The following is a 13,327-nucleotide window of genomic DNA, read 5'->3' on the forward strand; positions in this document are numbered from 1 at the left end:
CCTGTTTTGCCTTTGTGTCAACAAGGGAAATCTATCGAGATTGTGCCTTTCACATCTTCAGACTTCTTGTTTTGCTCCTAAGGTGTTCCTTCAGGTAACTCTAGATTCATAAGTGATTTTCTTTGTTTACAATTTGTTATACTTCGTGTGCTTGATTTGCTCTTCTGAGACTAGTCGGGCTAATTTGATTATCGACCTGTGGAAGATGGCTATTGTTTGAGTAAATCAATTCCATGTCTCAGCCTCCTAATGTGTCTTTCCCTAACCTTTCTGACAAAAATGTGTGAAGCTTCTAGGGGTAGCAGTAGGGTAGGCTTGTTTTTAACTGCAAGCAGGCAAATGAGAAAATCACTCTTTTGTAATTATAATGCAAGTTGAAAAGACTGAAATAGACTTAGACCTTTCGTTATTCTGTCTACATTGCATCATAATTGAATAGCTTCAAAAACCTTCTGTATTCGTGGACCACAAAATAGGCTTTTGTTAATAGCATTTCACATATGATTTGATTGATTTTGTTTTCATACTTCTGTGTTAATTTTGACTAGTTAATTGTTTTAGTAACTATAGGTTATGTATGAGGGTTATAAGTTCTTGGCTCTCTTAATTACTGTACTGTCATTCGATGATTTGTCTCTTAACACCTACAAGTACTTGTGAAAATCTTAAACTGGCACACGTAAAACTGAACAGCAAGATAGTTACTGATGCTTGTCTAGTGAGCTTTCAAACACAAATATTAAATAGAGCGTGCACATTAGAATGTATAGCAATGTATTTCTGGGGTGGAGTTGCCCTTTGAGGTTATTACTTGAAGTAAGCATTTGTGCAAGTTGGTTTAAATTTATGTAGTGTCTAATGGCCTTTCGGTGTCTTGGGGGTTCTAGTAATATTTTTTTTCTGAGATCAATCATAGTATAGAAATAAATGTAGAGCGGATGCAGAGGATGCTAACTGCTGTTAACGAATTCCAATAAGGTAGAAATGTTTGGCGACTTCATTATAAAAAACAATTACTTTTTTTTCATTTCAATGCTTCTAAAAATGCCTTCTGCACTTGATGGGCCAGCTGCATTCTTCAAGTTGTCATGAATCTGCCTAGAACGTGCCTTTTTTAGCTCGTCTTAGCAAGACATAATAGCAGTAGGTGATGCCACTAAAAAACCTGTGTCGACATTTAGCTAAGACAGCTCTATATCAATTTCACTATCCACTAGCTGGACTGAGCATTTTCAATTCTAGGCATACTGTAAGTTTTGGTTGGCAGGAATTCCATTTGTTCTATATTATTTCCAGTTTCCACAAACTCGTATATATGCTTTACAGAATAGGCAACTCTGCCACCAAATGTAATACCTATAACTTAAATTTCCATAGCTGTTTGCACTTTGTTGGGCCAGCCTAACAACTAAAAAAATATAAACGACATACATATCCGAGATTTTTTGTTTCGCGAAATGTTTTACCTGGATGCCTGAGGGTTTTTCAGCGAATTTCTGCTAAGTGGGTCTTTTACAATACATTCAGGTTTCTAGGAACCACATTTTGTTTTCAATATTCATTTCAGTTTGCACAAACTGGCTTTGGGGATAAGTTAACAGAACAGATCCCTGAATGGAGGTTCCAAGTATAGAGCCAGATACCTAGGTGGTTTTAAAAAAACCCAGTATGTGACCACTATAGTTTCACCTCCTGGATTTGTTTTCCCACAATATGTATCACATGGCGTAACTGGATATCAATTTTCAGGTGATGGTTCCACTAACTTCATTCTGGAACTGAAAACTTCCAGAGCAGAATTCAGATTCTTCATTCTGGAACTGAAAACTTCCAGAGCAGAATTCAGATTCTTCATTCTGGAACTGACTTTTCCAGAACCAAATCCAAATTCTCCAATTAGGAACTGACGTTTCCAGAACCGAATCCAGATTCTCCAATCTGGAACCGACATTTCCAGAATTGAATCAAGATTCTCCATTCTGGATTTCGGCTTTCCAATTAGCTTCCAGAAAAAAATCAAACTGGGTTCTCAGGTAGGGAAGTATTGTTACGTGTACACTCCAGTATGTGCCTGCGAAACTTTGTAACATATATTTATATTTCAGCTTGCTTTTGAAAGGGAACTTAGGTTTGAAACCGACATTGAAGAAGACGAAAGATGCCTCAAGAAGGTTCTCCTAGAAACAGCAGAGTTGGCCACCTTCCTTTGCTGTCCCCCAGCCCTTAACACTGTCTGCAACACCAACGAACCACGGAGTCGTCACAATCTTCTGCTTTCGCACCCACACCATCTGACAATGATGCACCATGCGTGAAGGGGATCATTTTTTCAAAGGAAGAACTGTGAACAGCCGTGTCTAAGATCAAGCCATCACAATGCCCTTGTCCAGATGGTGTGGCACCTGCCTTTTATAGGATGATAACGCAGTACAGTTTGATCCCTCCCTCAGCTGTCTACATCAAAGTATTTTCGATGAGGGAGCTGTTCCTACCACCTGGCAACACGCCTTACTCACCCCTATTCACGAAAGGAAAGAGAAGCCTACAAGTGACGTCAAGCATTAGCGTCCAACCTCAATAACATTAATCATCTACCGCACATTAGGATGCATACTGAACAGTCAGTTCCTCGATTTTTAGAGAGCACTGGATACTTATTGCAGACACAGCACAGTTTTAGGCACGCCCGCAGCTGTGGGACGGTCCTGGCGACCCCGTGTCATTTTGTAAGCAACAATCTTGGCAGTCGCAAAAAGAAAGATTTTCTACGGCTTCATCTCAGTTACGCGTTCGATGACCTCAACATCGATCTCCTGCTACATAAAATGTCAGGCGCCAGCGTTCATGGCTTCCTTCTCAAGTGGCTGCCAAACTAACTGAAGGGAAAAATCCCACAATTTGTTTACCAAGGTGTGCACTGAGCTACGATGAACGTCCCCTCCAGTGTGCCACAGAACCGGTTTCTTGTCAATGACATGCCTCAGGATGATAGATTTTCTTTCGTTCAGTACGCAGACCACACCTCGATGCTGGCTCCACATACTGACACCTGCCTCCTTCTCCAGGACTACATCAAAGACATAAAGTGCCGGGTGACTAACAACTGCTAGCGGCTGCACACCACGAAAAGTGCCGTGATGCGCTTTAGCAGGCCCCACAGGGTGGGCAAATCGAGCTATCATTTGCTCAGTGAGCCCCTACCATGTATGACTCTTTGTCAAGCTTAGAAATTACATTCACACAAACATTAGATTTCACAGTGCACATAGGAAGTGTTGTACCAAAGGCTCGGCGAACCATGGGGGTTGTTTCTTGTATCTCCAGGTCATGGGGACCTTCGCCATAATCTCCGGTCATAAGGTGCATAAGACAGATTTCCAGAAAGATAAGGGAGGAGCCCCAAAAGACCAGTTCGACCACTTCGAAGTTTCGAAAACTTGCTTTTACGCAAAATGGTGCAACCAGCACCACAAAACCCTCTGCCATGGCCACTGATGCTTGTGTCATCGCCAAGTTTCAAATTGAGGGAAAACAAAGCATTTGTACATGACTTATTTTTCGTGGGCTCCATTTTTCGCGAATTCGACTGAAGCTGAAGAGCTGGAATAATTACTGGTACCCATTTTTGCAATCCGCAAGGACCTCACTACAGCTTTCTGTATGTTCACATTTTAGCCAAATAGTTTGTGAGACCTATTTTTTGCAAAATGTAGACGATTCGTGAAAATTAGGTCTTCGTGAAAATTAATTTGTTTCCAGTATACAGTGGTACTAGTTTACTTAATTTCTCGTGACGGGCATGAAGGGGGCCAGATGGAAGGCGGATCATTATAATAAGGGTGACGAAGTTTATGCCACAATAGGCTGGGACACATCACAACAGATATAGTAGTCGGTAAGTCAGAGTCATATAGGATCACAAGGACACTCATTGTTATCTCTGTCTCTTGTGCTCCGAAGGAAAGAGCTAGATTTTCGTCACCCAATACTGCAAGCTTAGTGGCAGTGCAGCAGCCGCCCGTCGCCCCGCCCGCCGCCTGCCTCCCCCCCCCCCCCCCTCCGCCGGGGGGGGGTCACGTTTCAGCTGCAAGACCGCAACTTTATGATAATGCTAAAAGCTCTGCTAGTTAATATTCGTTGTATATGATGAGTGCAAAAACAGCATAAGAGGTATATAAGGTAAAATTGTACAAAATCAGAATAGGAAGACCAGGATAAGACGGAGCGCTCTGTCCTATTCTTGCCCTGCCTTGTGGGTGAAAACGATTCAATGCAGTGGGAAAAATGAAATATTACTGCTAAAGTCAGACGTCATGTAACATCTGCTTTGTTCACACTTCATTTTGATTTCTTTTGTCTAATTTCCACGACTTACAGATCCCAATCTTTAGGTTTGAGGCTTATGCTAATTGGATTCGAATAGGTTTGGTGATCAGTTCGAAGTGCAGTTTTTTAGCTGTCTCTCATCAATGATGCTTATATTAACAGTGCCTGAACGAGGGCAGGCTGCTACAGTCACTGCTGCTGCAGTCACTGCTGTTCCAGTCAGTGAGCCGCATCTGTTTGAAGTCACTGATGGCAAGGTAAATTAGGAACTTTTTTTTCACAAGATTAGCAATTCTATTGTTGCGATGGCAATAGTGTAGATCAACAGAAAAAAATATGAAAGACGTTTACAATTCTCTGTAATGTAAAATTAGAGCGCAGCTCTTGAGGAGGGGAAGGGAGGGTATGTCCCTGCTCCCCCTCCATACCCTTTCCTCCTCCTCTCCTGCTTCCCTCCCATTAATCAGGAAATTTCCGCTCAATTTCCCCCTAAATTAAGCGAAAATTTACCCGCTAAATAAAGCCGGGAAATATTCTTCTTAAATTCAGCGGGAAATTTACCGAAACTCTCCCGCTAAATTCAGCGGGGAAACTTAATTGGTGTTGAGGCCACGTGATGTCGATTTCCCCGTTAAATTTAGCAGAAAAATTTCCGTTACATTTTTTCTGCTAAATTGAGCTAGACTTCAAGTGTGACGTCATTACGGGAAAGGTCTCATAATGCAACACGCGTTTACGCCAATGCCGACGCCGCTCAACCCGGAAACGGGCGTCTAAAAGCTGCACTTTAAAAAAGTTACCCAAGCTTGACTATCCTGTCAAAGCCTTAGAAGCACAAAATGTGTCAAGCTCTACCATACACATGATGTGCGTGCTGTGCATATGGGGATTGCTGGGCACAATGTTCATGGCTGCTCAGCCTCATCTTCTGCCTGCCTCTTGCTTCGTGCATTCTTCACTCCCATCCGCTAAGGAAGAGTAAGAACGCATACCTACTTAAGCCTTGCACGCTCCATTTATTTCTAATCTTACGTGACATGCGATACGTAACCTTACACTACAGTAAAACCTCGTTATAACAAAATGGGATATAACAAACTAATGGATATAACAAAGCAATCATAATTCCCCTTGCTTGCTAATAGTATGGAGAAATGGACATTGGCTATAACAAACTAATGGTTATAACGAAATAACTACGACCGCTCCTTCAACTTTGTTATAACGAGGTTTTACTGTATTGGTTATCATTTTGTAATCATGGCCTACTTAGCACTTGCATGATTTAATTAGGCCTGAACTTAGGTGACACATGATCCCGTAATCTCCGTGATTAGGCAACTTATGTGGTCATATAATGTTACGTGATTATGTGCCATATTCAGAAATTTGGCAGTGCTGCTAGTGCTCCCCTGAAAAAGAAAACCGTGGATATAAAACCCCGCTCTTGGAAGCGGCTATGAACTCTTGCCGATGGCAGAGTGGTTAAAGCACCGCGCTCCAAACTGTGGGCACATGGGTTTGAATTCAGTCGAGAGCTACCAATAAATTTAGTTCCAATTTATATTCAATTTAAAGGGGCATTATGTGTAAATGGGAGGAGAAGGCTGAAAGGGGGAGATGGCTGCTGGTCCCTGTGGACGGAACCTAAAGCGATATGACCGACACACTCTGCAATGGCCTCCGGTCGGTGTTGATGCAATGTGATCTCTGCCCAGTGCTCTGAATGTCAACGTGAGGAGATTCATCAAAGCGAGAATAAACGGCGGGAGTAACTATGACTCTCTTGGTGCCCCTTGTTTACGTACCGCCATACCAGGTATGGCACTGCATAGATTGTTGGCACTGGGCACGTCATCGCATCCTGCGTGCGCCGTGGCCTTGCAGCTGCCGCACATGGTCGACTTGAAAGATTGACTAGAACGGTCGTTCATCTTTAAGGGCAAGGTGCTTCGATCTAGGGGTGCTGTATCCAGGTTTTGGGCGAGAGAGTGGCACAAGAGTGCAGACGGTGCTGCCCTGAAGGAGTGCTCACGTGTACCGTCTTCGCAGGTGTGGGTTGGAAAAGGTACACGTCCGATGAATGGAAAGAGGTTCATTGATTTGGTAAAGACGAGGGCAAATGCGCTTCCTCACATGACTAGGACTAAAAGGGGTCGGGACGTCTTGACTCGTCGGGCCGGTTGTGACTCCGCGGAGTCACTGGGACACATTACGCAAAATTGCTTCTGCACGCACAGTGCCAGAATCAAACGACATGATAGTTTAGTGCAGTATGCTCCTGGTCATCTGAAAGAAAAGGGATGGGAGGTGCTGGTAGAACCCGAGTGCCACACCGCAACACAGAAATATGTGCCAGACCTCGTTATTGCAGGAGGTAGTCAGATGACTGTGGTTGATACACAGGGGGTGGGTACGTATTCCACCCCAGATGCCGCACATGAGCGGAAAGTGCAAACTATAGTGTTCCAGAGCTTCTGGATATTATTAAAGGGGCCAATAGTGTTGCACCGGTTGTGACTAGTTTGACTATCACATATATATCAAGTGTTTGGTCGCCAAAAAGTGCTGCAGCTCTTACCAATCTTGGGTTTGGTAGACAGGATTTTAAGGTATTGACTATACTTTGCCTTCGGGGGGGGGTCAGGTGCTTTCGTCGGCATCAGCAGATGACCTCCGTGGTGCACGGGCGATGAAGCGCCCCGGCGGTTGTGTGTTGCCATGGGGCTATTGGTGGGTCCCTCTCCCTTGGAGAGGATAAGGACTTCCAGACTTCATGCCAAAGATCAGCCTGATGCCTCTGCGAAGGGGTGGGCGAGGAAACGATTTTTGTGCACAAGTCCTACTCGTTAAAAAAAAAAAAAAAAAAAAAAAGCCAAATGCCTTGGGTATTTTGTGGGTAAACAGAAAGTCAGCTTCGTTTCGGCTGCGTTTGGTTAGCGAGCCGAGTTCCCGGCGATCGCGCCTTTGGCCAGGTCCGCACGCCTCCACGACTATTGCGTGCTCCCGGACACCGCCGGGTACCCCCCGCTGCTCTTGGAAGATTCTCAAGTCCGCCAGCGCAGTTTCAGCACCTCTCCAAACGTGTGAGCAGCCGGCCGCTGAGGCTTTCTTCACCCCTTAACGGTCACTCGTTTTTTTGGCTGCTGGAGTTAGTGCTAGGCGCTAGTGGACCGCTGGTTCCTACACTAAACATTTTTTTTTTCAGTCTCCGTGCGTCGAACCACGCACAAAAGTCCCTGGTCCCACTGCCATCCTTTTTTTTTCTCGTGGCAGCTCTGCCGGTTTCCAGTTCGAACTTTGCACGCGAACTGGGAGCGCATGCAACTTTGTTTAGTTGCGCCGGCCATCAACAGAGGGCAATACGTTCCACCCGTGGATTTCACCACCTCTGTTAGACTAGCAGCAGAGAAAAACGTGTTTTCACTTTCCTTTCCTTTCTTTTAGCAACATTTGTAGGTTTTTTGTTCGTAATCAAGCGCAGTTCGGCACTTTGGCGCAATAAACATGGTTTTTGGGTGTTTTTTTTTTGTGCTTCGGCATGCAGCCCTGTGGATCGGATCTACGCTTTGGGGCTACGCAGGGCACCACTAGCTGGTTTTCACTACATGTAGTGGCGTAGTCTGCAGGACTAGTATAATCTAGTGCTCTAGGGAACTTTGTACCTTTTGAACAAGTTACTGTGGCCTGTACAGCACAGGCCACATTACCAGGCTCTCCCTCTCGGCCTCACAGCCTACACTTAAATACAAATACCCTGTGTCGCAAGCGGCTGGGGGAATAGTGCTTCATATTTTTTTTCCTATTTATTTCAGCATGTCAGGGACTCATCCATCACCTAGCGTGTTAGCAAACCTTTGAGAGGCTGTATCCCTCAGAGGAGATTGTCTGCCACCTGTGCGACAAACGACTAACTTCTCGCATCTCTCTGGGGGGCACTACGAACATGTTCATAGTTGTCACTTCGTACGGAGGTGCTTCTATTGCCTCGCCAAAACTTACACCAAGAGCACCTCCATGTCGTCTCATTACACAAGGTGTCGGAAGAAACCATTAGTATCGCCCACTTCAACCGTAGTGACGAACGCCGACTCACACAGTGTGGCCAGCAACGAGCTTCCGCAGGCTTCCACTCCTTCCCCTGCAAGTCACACCGAGGAGAAGGAGCACCCAGAGTTCTCCCGGGACTCCAAGAGGGCAGACATGTCGATGCCCTTCACAACCAGCACCCCTGCTTTGCGTCTCCCACCAGCAGGTGACTGGACCACGGAGGACGTCAGGACTTTGGCGGTCCAAGAATTGTCGATGCCCGCCAAGATGAAGTTTACCAACAAAGAACTCGCCAAGGGGTACGCAGGGGTACCTTGGCAAACCATCAAGGGCATCAGGGGGCGGAAGTTGTACAGGGACTTGCTACAGCAAGAACAGCTGCGGAGCAGGTTACCTCGGCCGGACTCCAGGGTTCCTGCACATGGTGAGCCCCCCACTGCCACTCCAGGGGGACCACTGCCATCAGTGCAAGATTCCTCCGGCCTGCAGACGGACATACCCTCATCACCCCTCACCACGCCAAGACCACAGCGGTGAAGCGAGAAGTCCATACATCATTCTCCAACCCCGGTCACCCCCCGAGATATCCCCCCTACACCGGAGGCAAGGCCCTGGACAGAGAGGGACACTCATGCACTCGTGCTGTGCAAGCTCCAGGCTTCTCTGTGCATGCGTAGTGACGAAGAGCTCGCTGCATTGATGCTAAGAAGAACATGGCAGAGCGTCCGGGACTACCGTCTGATGCCCCAGTGCGCAGAGGCGATGCGCAGGGAGCTCGGCACGCGACGGGGAAAGGATGTCTCACCCTTACTCCGAACTTCATCCCTTTGTGGCCCCTCGCCAGACACCCCGCCAACTGTCATCGTTCCTGGTCCCTTTGCTAAATCCATCATCGCTGAGGTCACACGTACATTGGCACCGCAAACTCTCTTCCACCAGCAGAGTTCAACGCGCGGTGGACCGTCTCGGAACTGACGGCACTGGCCAGGGCAGAGATCACCTGCAAGGACCACCCTCATATGAACCTTGCTTTTGCCAAGGTATTCACCACCCAGTCCTCACAGGGAATCACAGGGCAGCGAAATACACGCCATTACAAGGAGATCCTGGAGACCTTCAAGGCGGCGGCACACAAGCAGCCGGGTCCTATTCAACCGGTCCGCGTTCACGACGCCGGATCTGCCTGGGTGCGTCTGCAGCCCGCACCAGGAACCCCTGTCACCATCGCTCAAGGGTTGCTGGACCCCATCAAGATAGGAGAGGACCTGGGGAGAGGGGAGGCACCGAGGGCAGCAAGAAAAAGAAGCGTCGTCTAGCCAAGAACCGTAACCAGCGCCGTAACGAAGGCTATGCAGAACATCAACGGCTGTACAGTCTGGGGCCTAAGGTGCTCGTCGACGAGTTGGGGCTGGACTGGGCTGACCCAGCAGTCCTCTTCTCGGAGCTCCACCGGGTCTACGACCTTCTCATGTCTACACCATCAAGACCGGTTGACGGGTTCATAACATCCGAACAAGTACTCAACGTAGAGGTGGAGCCGTTCACCGAAGGAGAGCTCCAAAGAGTGCTCAAGAACACCGACGCAAAGACTGCCCCTGGCCCGGACGGCCTTACCCTGAACGAGGTTTCCAGATTCCACCAGCCATTCTTGCCATCATTTTCACCAACTGGTTGGCCTTCGCTATGCTTCCCGAGGACCTCAAGGTGGCCAAGAGTTTTCATACCCAAGTCCCGCTCAGCCACTACTGGCGGAGACTTCAGGCCCATCACCATCTCATCCATCCTACTGCGCATCTACACAGGGGCGCTGCTCCGACGGTTCGCGCAAGATCACGTCTTCCACGACCTCCAGGGTGGATTCGGCGACGACAGGAGAGCTTCATCCAACATCAGTCTTCAGGCCCTCATGAAGGCGAGGAAGCAGGCTCGACAGAGCTTCTACAGCCTGAGCCTCGATGCCTGCTGTGCCCCGTCTGCGGAGTGCCGGAGCTGCACCACCCCATCCACCTGGCGGGCGCCTTGCACCAAGCTCGCGTCGCCGCGGACTGGGCTCGCCGAGCCGCACCACCTCCTGCTGCACCTCCGGCAGCTCCCCGCCCGTTGAAAGTCGCGGAGGCCATCCGGGTGCTCCGCCGATTCCGCCCGGATCTGCTCCGCGACCCGGCCCACGAGGAGGCCATCTTAGACCTCGACCTCTAAGGGGGAGAGGTGTGGGGCGCTCGGCCCGCCACACGGCGGCCAAACCGGCGACTAGCGGGGGGGCGGCTCCCGGTGCCCATTGCATACGCACGGGCTTAAAAGGGGTGGCCAGTGCGGCCGACAGGAGTTGCTGTCCCGAGTCTTGGCCAGGTCGGGATCCAGGAGTCATGGTAATAAACCCCGCTTGACCCCAAGGAAAGAGTCGTCTGATTGATCACCTGCGGCGGACGGCGGAAGTCGAACGCTACAACACTCCAGAAATAGTGCCACAAAGAGTGCCGCAATGATTACGAGTATTTTACCGACTTTTCCTTCGTTCAGCACGTTCCAAATGGAAGTGTAGCTTTTCAACAATTATTTTTCACAATGACATGTTCTTTAACAAAGGAAAGTGGTACACGCATTTATTATGGGCATATAACTGAAAATCAAAGCAGAATACTAATTATGGTCTTTATTTCCAAAAAGACAAGATACTCTGGGTGCCTTGCAAGACTAGGCAGGTAGACGGGTCCGTATGGAGGAGCGTTTGCCAGCCAGCCAGCCAGGGCAAACACTACAGCGTACCAAAAACACAAAATCGCTACATTGCGCGAATAAACTTTAAACATTAATTCATAGACGTTGCAACATCCATGAAACACATACAGGCCGTGGTAATGAACCACTAAGGTTGAAACCAGCTACGCTTCGAACGGGCTCGCCGCCGGCAGAAGTGGTCCGGGATGGAACGCCAGTGCCACCTGATAGATTCTACACAAAGTGCCTCACATGGAGGCCGCCGCTTTTTCCACTACCCGCCTTATTCTGGTTCGCTATAGCTCGTCTGCTCACTGTGCGATGACGTAAAGGCGGGCCCTGCAGAAATCACAGGCTTGAGGAGAGCGGAGGCCGGCGCAGCTTTGAAACCGGCTGCCGTGGCCCGTGTCTGCCCTCGGGCAGAGTGTCGGGGGCCTCCAGCCTTCTAGTTCACCATGGCTGACAGCCAGGAATGCGCAGATTCAGATTCCTCACCCCCTCGGGCTGCCAAGAGGACAGACTATTGGAGCTGGGAGATCCGCGGCATCTCTAGCATCGGAATCGTTGGGTGGGTGTCCGACTCCTCTCGGTTCTAGGCGCAAATGTTACGGGCATGGTGGAAATCGATATAAGTAAAGCTCCCCGCCCCCCCCCCCCCCCAACCTGCGTTCACGCCGCTTCACAGCGACAGTGTGTGGCTGCTAAGTGCAAAAGCATTAACCCACTCACCCCCCCCTCCGTACACGCCGCGTTGCGGCGTCCAGCTGACAACCCAAGCCCTGCTTTCCTTCATTGCACATCCGGAAAGGAAGTCTTATACCCTTTAGTTCAGCAAAATTTTGTTGGCAACATTTTTTTTTAAGTGTTAATCATAAAAAAGAAATGTAGTAAATATCGACAAAATAAAATGTTCAAGAAAAAAGAGAAAAAAAAAAGTAAGTCCACACTGCAGACCGAACCGGGGTCCGCTGCGTATGAGGCAGACACCTTGCCACTTAGCTACGCTACCGCTTCGGAAATTCGTTCTAACCATTCGTTTTATACGAGTTTCAAAACGTCGTGTGCATAGCAATTTCCAGTCAACGTGCACGCGCCCGTGCATATAATTTTACTCAATCAATGTATGCTCGAAGATCCGCCTGCCTCCAAGGGTGACGGACATGACGAGCGAACGGCACATTCAATGCCCATGTCCACATGCCCGAGGGCTCGAACCGTTGCGCTGACTGGGGTTTATTCAAGCCCTTCAGAGCTGTTCTTCAAGATGATTTGCTCAAAGTATCTCGGTAAGTGGCCAAAAACCACTGCAGAAAACACTGATGAGTAAGACTAGGCTGTCTTATCAAAACATTTTGTGGTCTTCGGACGAAGGCCGAGTGTTTCTTTTCTCGTGTTACTGTATTTAACTATTCTTTTATGTGCTTGCTTGAAAACCTGGTTGCGTCCCACCATTAGCTCTGAAGATAACTTTCCGCCCTATTTTGAAATTTTTTTCATCGCGATCGTGACTTTTTTTTGCGAGGTAGCATAGGAGGTGGTGTGATGATTGCAGTTGACAGGCGGTACAATTCAAAAAGACGCGAGGATTTAGAGGGGTCCCCTGAGTGTCTATCGGTTGAAATCGAGTGCACAAAGCGGGTGTTTTATTCGGATTGTTTTATCTCCCTCCTCAAACTACACCTCATCAGGTGTCTTGTAACATTGAGAATATAGTGAAAGAGTTGTATAGGTGCAACCTTTTGATAATGGGGGACTTTAACGCTCCAGGTATTAACTGGACAAATTTAAATGTTCACACTGACAACTTTTATTGCAAGCAGAAATGCAGCCGTCTACTGAACTTCGTATCGTTTTTAGATCTCAGACAGCACAATTATGCTCTTAAAGGGGTGCTCTGGCGATTTCTTTATGGTCCCCGATTGGCTTGAAATTTTGCTAAACTCGCCAAACAACATCGCCAAAATAGTATCCCAAATATTAGGTCAAAATAATTTTTTTTTCACGAAGTTATAGAATTTACAATTTTGGTCCTCACCGTGTTTCTCAAACTGAAAGTCTCTACTGGCAACAACGAAAAAGTGACGTCAGTTAAAGTGCAGGGGTTCACTCTTTGGACTGTAGAATTTGTTCCCAACTGATTCGAAGCAGTTTCATGGTGTCAAATGAATGCTTTGGATGCTCGCTCCAATCCCCGTGCTCCAGCACGGAACAAATGATTGGCATATTCTATTTT

General features: G+C 47.8%; 1 long non-coding RNA gene across 1 annotated transcript; it reads right to left on the reverse strand.

Moving 5' to 3' along the window:
• Positions 1 to 8,601: 8,601 nt before the first annotated feature.
• LOC121833868 lies at positions 8,602 to 9,392 on the reverse strand. Its single transcript, XR_006076906.1, has 3 exons — positions 9,182 to 9,392; positions 8,771 to 8,859; positions 8,602 to 8,689 (listed from the first exon to the last, which is right to left on the reverse strand). It is a non-coding gene; the product is annotated as an uncharacterized LOC121833868 (long non-coding RNA).
• Positions 9,393 to 13,327: the final 3,935 nt, after the last annotated feature.

This window comes from Ixodes scapularis, unplaced genomic scaffold, assembly GCF_016920785.2.
Source record: "Ixodes scapularis isolate PalLabHiFi unplaced genomic scaffold, ASM1692078v2 ptg000005l_1___fragment_1__unscaffolded, whole genome shotgun sequence".
In the NCBI taxonomy this organism is placed as follows: Eukaryota; Metazoa; Arthropoda; class Arachnida; order Ixodida; family Ixodidae; genus Ixodes; species Ixodes scapularis.